At 39.8% G+C, this 8,744-nt stretch overlaps 1 protein-coding gene across 1 annotated transcript in view; it reads left to right on the forward strand.

Annotated features, from left to right (window-relative positions):
• The window catches only part of DDX5 (DEAD-box helicase 5), a gene marked incomplete in the record, with an annotated part of 18,294 nt that extends 11,195 nt beyond the window's left edge, over positions 1–7,099 (forward strand). Inside the window, 3 exon segments of the mRNA XM_006049441.4 lie at positions 1,025–1,105; positions 4,713–4,813; positions 6,896–7,099.
• Between the last annotated feature and the right edge of the window lie 1,645 nt (positions 7,100–8,744).

Consider the following 8,744-nt stretch of genomic DNA (forward strand, 5'->3'; position numbering starts at 1 on the left):
AGCTCCTCTTCTTACTTGGGAAAAGCTCAAGCCCCTTAAAATGTTTTACCAAACCTTTTTCTTTTTGACCTCCAGCTCGTCTCCACGTTACTCAGTCTGCTCCAGCAATACAGACATCATCGTTGTTTCTAGAACATGCCAGGTGTGCCCCCAGAGCCATATCAGTAGTTCTCCCTTTGTCTGAGTGCTCTTCCTCCAAATGCACAGGTCTTGCCCCCCAATCCACTTTCAAGTCTTTGCTCAAATGTCACTTCAGAGAGGAGACTTTCTCTTATCACTTATTTAAAATTGCAAACAGCCCTCCACTAGCCCACCCCTTGCCAACACATATCTTCTTTCTTTTTTTTTTAACCACTTACTACCTTCAAATATAGAGCTTCCCTGGTGGCTCAGACAGTAAAGCGTCTGCCTGCATGTGGGAGACCCGGGTTTGATACCTGGATTGGGAAGATCTCCTGGAGAAGGCAATGGCAACCCACTCCTATACTCTTGCCTGGAAAATCCCATGGACAGAGGAGCCTGGTAGGCTACAGTCCATGGGGTCGCAAAGAGTCGGACACGACTGAGCGACTTCACTTTCTTTTCTTTTCCTACCTTCAAATATATTACTTTTTTATTTTGTTATCTTCTCCCCATCATGAGGGACAGGGATTTTTGTCCCCACCGCCTAGAACTGTTTCTCATACAAGTGTTAAATGGCTGAATGAATGTGTAGCGTGATGGGTTTTGGCAGAGAGGGTGCGAGTGATAAGGCGCATGGTGCAGGCTGGGTAGTGAAGGCAGCGGTTCCTTCGAAAGGGCATTTCAACTGAGGGAAAATGGAGTTGTCAGGAGAGAGGAGAGCATCAGATGGATGTATTTCTGCAGAATGCCTAAATGGAGAAATCTATGGCAGCTGAATCTTTACATGACCTTTTATGACCTCAGCTAGCTTCCATTTTCACACAGAAAATTTTAACTGTTGAAGCAGCTTCATGTTTGTTGGTGCTTGTCCTTCTTACCCCTGCTCTTTAAATTGTTTTAGGTGCTTAAACTTCACCCTTGCTTGGCCCCTATTAAAGTTGCTTTGGATGTGGGACGAGGCCCAACAGTGGAACTAAGACAGGTGGGTTAAATAAGCTTTAATGTCTTGATTTCAACTGTAACCATTATTCCAAGTAAATGAGTAGTTTGCCATCTAAGTTTTATTTTGATTCATTAAAAAATCTGTAACTGAATAATGAACTGTGGATAAATACTGTGATTAATTAATGCAATTTGAAATATAGCATACAAAAGAGACTGAATACACTTGGTGGATTTTGCTGTTAATGTCATGCTCAGTCATAATTGCCTTTTTTAAAATGAGTATACATAATTTTGGTGATCAAAATATTTGTACAGAAGTCTAATGAGTAACTTCTTACCTTTTCTCTTTTTAACACTTTTTTTTAAATTGGAGGATAATTGCTTTACAGTGTTGTGTTGGATTCTGCCATACAACTCGAATCAGCCATAATTATATGTATATCCCCCAGCTCTTGAACCTCCCTCCACTCTCCCACCCACCCCTCTAGACCGTCACAGAGTGGCAGGTTGGGCTCCTTGTGTTATATAGCAGCTTCCCGCTAGCTAGCTACTTTACACAGGATAGTGTTATATATGGGCTTCCCTGGTAGCTCAGCTGGTAAAGACTCCACCTATAATACAGGAGACACTGGTTTGATTTCTGGGTTGGGGAGATCCCCTGGAGAAGGGATAGGCTACCCGCTCCAGTATTGGGCTTCCCAGGTGACTCAGATGGTAAAGAATCTACCTGTAGTGCAGGAGACCTGAGTTCGATCCCTGGGTTGGGGAGATCCCCTGGAGGAGGGCCTGGCAACCCACTCCAGTATTCTTGCCTGGAGAACTCCCTTGGACAGAGGAGCCTAGCGGGCTACAGTCCACAGGGTCTCAGAGTTGGACACGACTGAGCGGCTCAGCACAGCACAGTGCCGTATATGTCAGCGCTGCTCTCTCAGTGGGTCCCACCCTCTGCTTCCCTCACTGTGTCCGCAAGTCTGTTCTCTGTGTCTGTATCTGTGTTCCTTCCCTGCAGACAGGCTCATCAGTGCTGTTTTTCTAGCTTCCATATATATGCATTAATATACAATATTTGTTTTTCTGACTTCACTCTGTATAACAGGCTCTAGGTTCATCCACCTCACTAGAACTGACTCAGATCCATTCCTTTTTATGGCTGAGTAATATTCCACTGTGTATTTGTACCACATCTTCTCTATCCATTCATCTGTCAGTGGATATCTGGGTTGCCTCCATGCCCTAGCTTTTGTAAATAGTGCTGCAATGAACATTGGGTTACATGTGTTTTTGAATTATGGTTTTCTTAGGGTATATGCCCAGTAGTGGGGTTGCTAGATCATGTGGTGGTTTTATTCCTAGTTTTTTAAGGAATCTCCACTGCTGTTCTCCATAGTGGCAATATCAATTTACAATCTCACCAAGAGTACAAGAGGGTTCCCTTTTCTCCCTGTCCTCTCCAGCCTTTATTGTTTGTAGATCCTTTTGATGTTGGCCATTCTGACCGGAGTGAGGTGGTATCTCATTGTAGTTTTGATTTGCATTTCTCTAATTCTGAACGATGTTAAGCATCTTTTTCATGTGTTTATTGGCCAACTTAACATTTTGATACTTGTTGGTATCAGCACAAGCTCTAGATTTGCAATCTTATTTTATTTTTTACTGGTATCTGGTCAAATTAAATACTCTTAAAAAAAGCCAGGGCCTCTTCAGCAGTCATTTCTGTCTGGGTGACTCAGACCGTCCAGGACTGAGTGAGGACTCTTGAAAGATTAACTGGCTTTCTCAAGCTCTTGGGGAGGGTCTGGGAAGGTGGTGATAATGAGCTCAGGGAAAGGGAAAGAGAATGGCTTGATGTCCACATTTGCCCCCAGGATTGAGGAAGACTTCCCAAACACCCCAGGAGGTACCAAGTTCCTAGGGAGTTGTTTTTTTTTTTTTTTTTTTTGCTTGCAGGACAAAGAAGAGCTCTGCCTCTTAGATTTTCATTGTTGCCATTGCAGGCCCTTTTCTGTTTTGTTTTGTTTACAAGAATAGTACTACTTTGTGCCTCAGGTGTTTTACCAAACGAGTAGTATCCTGTTCTATTTTTAACTTTTTTCCTCAGCTTTATGACAGAGAGAATCCTTATGACAGAGAATAACTTTCTGGGCCATGGAAGAGGTTTTGTGGGTTGTTTTTACAGGGATCGGATTTTGGGGTAAAATGAACATGTAGCCTTAATTTCACTGTATCAGTTAGCTTGCTCTCCAAACTGGCTGCACCTGTTTGTGGACTGGTCTGTGACGTGAGGGCTCTCGTTTCCCCATGTCTTCACCTTAATCATGCTGAGAGCTTTTTCTTTCCTCTTCCACCTTCTGTTAGGAAGAGGTCATCTTCTGCTGGCAACCACTAACTTACTAAAACTCATATTAGTCTTTTTCCTCTTACATTCTAAGATTTATTAATATCTTTATTCTCATTTGTCCCCAAAATACCATATATCTTAACACACATTTACTTTGCTCTGGTCTTTCCCTGGGAACTTGCTAGAAATGCAAATTCTTGCCAGACCTGCTGAATCAGAAACTCTGGGGTGAGGCTGAGCCATCTGTGTTTTGCAAGCCCTCCAGGTGTTACTGAAGCTAAAGTTGGAGACGCAGTGCTCTAGCGCAAGCGCAGGCTCTCATGTGACCCTTCCACTCGCCGCTACCCTCCCCATCCCCACCACGGACATCTGGTAAAGTTTGGGGACAGTTTCGGTTGTCACAAGGTGAGGGAGAGTGCTCCAGGCATCTGATGAAGGCGGGGATACTGCTAAACATCTTGTGTCAGCTGCACCAGTGAGAAAAATTTTGCTTTAGAGTTTTTCATTTTGGATTGTTATGGGCATTTAAAATTTTTCTTTCTTTCTTTTTTTTTTTGCATCACCATTTTTAAGAAAACAGTAAACTGTCATTTAGTCCTTATTACTTCTGTGTTTTCCACCAGGTTTTTGTCTCCAGCATTCCACTGACGCTAATCAATCATTCTCTGTTCCTGAAACATTTTCTTTAGTTGGCTTCAGGAATACCACTTTCCTAGTTTTCTTCATACTTGTCTGGCTTCTTCTTACTTTTCTTTGATGTCTCTTCTCTTCAGTCCTCAAGTCTCAGATGAGTTAACGTAACCCTTTGGACTTAACCGCTTTTTTTCTGATAGACTCTGTTTTGCTTTTGTGTTTTGAGTGATGATAATAAAAACTCTTACATTTAGTATAAATATCTCAGAGATTTGCATTTAGTATTCATGGCTCAGACTGTAAAGAGTCTACCTGTAATGCAGGAGACCTGGGTTCGATCCCTGGGTTGGGAAGATCCCTGGGGAAGGGAACGGCTACCCCTCAAGTATTCTTGCCTGGAGAATTCCATGAACAGAGAAGCCTGGCCTGCTGTGGTCCATGCAGTCTCAAAGAGTCGGATACGACTAAACAACTAACACTCTTTGCAGTGTTTAAGTTCTTAAGAAATATACAGCTTATAAATATACAATATATAAAATTATCAACAATATTATGTAATTAAAGGGATTTATGCCCATTTTAAAGATTGAAAAAGATGATTGGTGGTTTCATTAAAAATAGGTAATACTAGCTACTTTTCTTTGATATTCAGAGTTTTTGTATTTTTCCCCAGGTTTGTCAAGGGCTGTTTAATGAATTACTAGAGAATGGAATTTCTGTGTGGCCTGGTTATCTGGAAACTGTACAGTCTTCACTGGAACAACTTTATTCAAAGTGAGAATTATCATTTTGGTTGCTAAAAAGAATTGTATTTATTCAGAGTTTTTGATTATCTGATGTTTCTTTACTTTATGGGTAACAAACCTCTTCTGAATATGTATAGATAATGTAGTTTAAAATTGTTCCTAACTGTTCTGTTTGCAGAACCACAAACCCTTAGTTAATTGCTACAGCAGGAAGCAGTACTCGTCAGGTATATTTACCCACGTGCTGTGTGAAACCTCAGGACTCCTACCATGAAGTATGTGTCCCTGAGGTTTTCAGTTTATCAGGAATGGAATTACTCCTATTAGAAGCATTTGTTGAATCAGGACTGTGGGAACCTGAGTGGAGGGCCTTTTTCTTGCTTGTTCTTATGGTTCATTCTCAGGCTGAGTGGAAGGTAATTTCATTCCAGAGAACAGAGAACAGGTTTTCTCAGTTGACGGTGCCTCTGTTTACCTGATTACTTAAGACTGAAACCTGGATATTGTCCTGCACTCCTGCCTCTCCCCTACTGTCCGCGCCTGGCCCGTCACTGACTCTTGTCTTCCTCCTAAATGTATCTTACGTCCATTTCTCCCCATCTTCACTGTCCCTACTCAAGTTAAGGTTACTAGTATCTCTTGGCTGAATCATTGAACTAATCTCCTAATTGATCTCCCTGTCTCTAGTCTTAGCCTTGCTATTTCCAATGACTTCTATTTTTCAATAAAACAGTTCCTTTCCCTTACTTTGGGGTTTTTTTTGTTATTTTTTTTAGCTTTTTGTATCAAATCCATGTCTTTTAGGTGATAAGTTGTGAAGCTCAGTCAGTATCTTGTTCCTCAGTTCTCTAGTAACTTATTAAATAGACCTTTCAGATGAGGTCAGAAGAAAAATAGGTTTTTAGAGATAGAGCAGCTGATGGTTTTATCATATATAAAATGAAGTAGTAGTACTTGAACCTTCCAGTGTTCTCAGTTCTAAAGTCTTACCCTTGGAGTCTTAAGGACACTATCAAGTTAAGTTTGTTCTTTACATAGTAAAGGCTTTATGTCTCAGGATCTTTATTTTCTTTGTCCCAGAATATGTTCATTCAGATATATGTTAAGCACCTACTATATTTTATGTACTTTGATACAGCAACAAACGAGAGAGCAAAGTTTCCTGTTCTTGTGATGCTTATATTGTAGTGGCTAGAGTAGACAATAGACAAGTAAGTAGATAAATAAGATAATTTCTGGTGGAGTCCTACAAAGAAGAGAAATATTAATGACCTAGTGTGTGACTGGGTAAGCAAAAAGAAGGCCAGTGTGGAATATATTCAGTTATTGCTAAACTAGAAACTGTAGGTTAGCATAGTAAGTTATGTATTACACATGGGTTTTGGCATCATTTGTTGTGCACTGGCGGAGAAGGCAATGGCCCCCACTCCAGTACTCCTGCCTGGAAAATCCCATGGGCAGAGGAGCCTGGTGGGCTGCAGTCCATGGGGTCGCTGAGGGTCGGACACGAGTGAGCGGCTTCATTTTCACTTTTCACTTTCATACATTGGAGAAGGAAATGGCAACCCACTCCAGTGTTCTTGCCTGGAGAATCCCAGGGACGGGGGAGCCTGGTGGGCTGCCGTCTCTGGGTCGCACAGAGTTGGACACGACTGAAGCGACTTAGCAGCAACAGCAGTTGTGCACTAGATCTTAATATTATAGTAGTTGTATAAGAGAATTGGGTCTAAAATAATTTTCTTGGATTGTATCCACATACCAAAAGGCCAAGGTTATTCTGAGGTTCATACATAATATCATCCCAAATGAGATGTTGAGATAGCAATATTTCCTTCTTTTTTTTTTCTGACAGTATTTATTTCTTATGTTTTATATTCTTTTATGGCTTCCAAGCTATTACAATAAGTCAGAAATTTTTTGAAGATTTTACTTTGAAAATGGTTCAGAAACTTGAGAAAACTGTTTTTGGGTTTAGCTCTCAAGCACTGCCTTTGAGTTTTGTGGCTCTGGAAAGTGACATTGATTCCAGAGTAATTAATGCTGATAACGTAGTGAATTTCCAATTTATATTTGTGCTCATATGTTTTGGTTAACTACTTTTTTTTCTTAGATATGATGAAATGAGTATCCTCTTCACAGTGTTGATTACTGAAGCTACTTTGGAGAATGGATTAATACAGTTGAGAAGCAGAGACACCACAATGAAGGAGATGATGCATATATCCAAAGTAAAAGACTTTTTAACTAAATATATATCATCAGCTAAGAATGTATAGATTTCAATATTTGTATAATAAATATTCACCTTTCCTGAGTTGGTTGTCTTATTTAACTTTCTTGTTGTTTAACCCTTTTGCACTTAAGAAGTGGATGTTTTTGGTGCTTTGTTTTTTCATTGTTTTTACTACTTCTTGATGTATTTCATCGTATCAGGAATATTTTCAACTATAAGAAAAAGACTACTAGATTAAGCAAATTGGGGTTTGTTTTTCTAATAATAAGCAATCAAGGGTTTAGACTGTCCGGAGCTGGTGTAATTTTTTCCTCTATAGTAGTTAGGGACCAACGCTCTTGCTATCTTTCCACCATCTTTAGTATATTGCTTATATCTTTCTACTTGTTGCTTCTTGGTCACAAGGCGGCTGCTGTATTTCTAACCTTCTCAGCTACACTCTAGTTAGAAAGAAAGTCCAAGAGATAAGAACTAGCCAACCATGACTCTTTCCCTTTTTAATTAGGAAAGTAAATGCTTTCCCAAACATCCTAATCAGAAGACGTGTTTACTTTTATTCATCAGAACTGAATCACACGATCATTACTAGGCCAATCATTGTCCAAGGGCATGAGGATATCATGATTAATTTGGATCAAAGACACTTTATCCTTTGGTGCTACAGTACTGTCTTTTAGTCTCTGAAATGGGTTTTGTTGTCAGGAAAGCAAAGGTCTTTATGTACACTCTCAGATATCAAAGATTAACCTAAAACTAAATTAGAACATTTATTGATTTTTGAAAAGCAAGCTAAACTAAATGTTAAATGGCGTAATCTAATATTAGTATCTGACGTTTATGTGTTGATTATGTTTGTGTTGACTCTGTTGTCATTGCCAACTTGGCAAATATCCCAACTGATGATTTGTATACAGTGTCTCGAAAGGTTGGCTAACTTGTCTGAGTTGACCTTACCTAGTAGGTTTTTATTTTTTGCTCTTGGGGAGAATTTCAAACACAAAGATACCTACAGGACAGTATAAATAACTCCATGTACCTATCACCCAGTACCAATAACCGTCAACCTATGACCAGTCTTGCCTCATCCACCCAACCCCACCCTTCCATATTATACAAAGCAGGTCACAGCTATCATTTCGTTTGTAAATATTTTAGTTCAGGATCTTTTGTTAACCATTTTCATGCCTGAAAAAATTAACACTAGATGATATTAAGGAATTATTGAGAATTTTCTTGAGTGTGATCATGATATTATGGCTTTATTCTTCTTTTTAAAAATCCTTATCTGAAAGACATGTACTTAAATATTTTTGAGTAAAAATATATGATATCTAAGACTTGTTTTAAAATTTAGTTTTAAAAAAGTGGTAGAATATAGGTGAAAAATAAGGATAGTCCGGAGTTGTTGAGTTATGGGTACATGGGTTCACTGTACTGCTTTTTGTGTATGTTTGAGGATTATAATAATAAAAAGTTTTAAAAATCATATCTGTAGTATCAGATATCCAGTTATGGGCTTCCCTGGTGGCTCAAATGGTAAAGAATCTGCCTGCAATGCAGGAGACCGAGCTTTGATCCCTGAGTCAGGAGCATCCCCTGGAGAAGGAAATGGCAATCCACTCCAGTATTCTTGCCTGGAGAATCCCATGGACCATAGGAGCCTGGTGGGATCACCCATGGGATCACAAAGAGACACGACTGAACTACTTAACATGTATCCACTTAG

This window comes from Bubalus bubalis, chromosome 3 (genome assembly GCF_019923935.1).
Source record: "Bubalus bubalis isolate 160015118507 breed Murrah chromosome 3, NDDB_SH_1, whole genome shotgun sequence".
Lineage (NCBI taxonomy): Eukaryota > Metazoa > Chordata > Mammalia > Artiodactyla > Bovidae > Bubalus > Bubalus bubalis.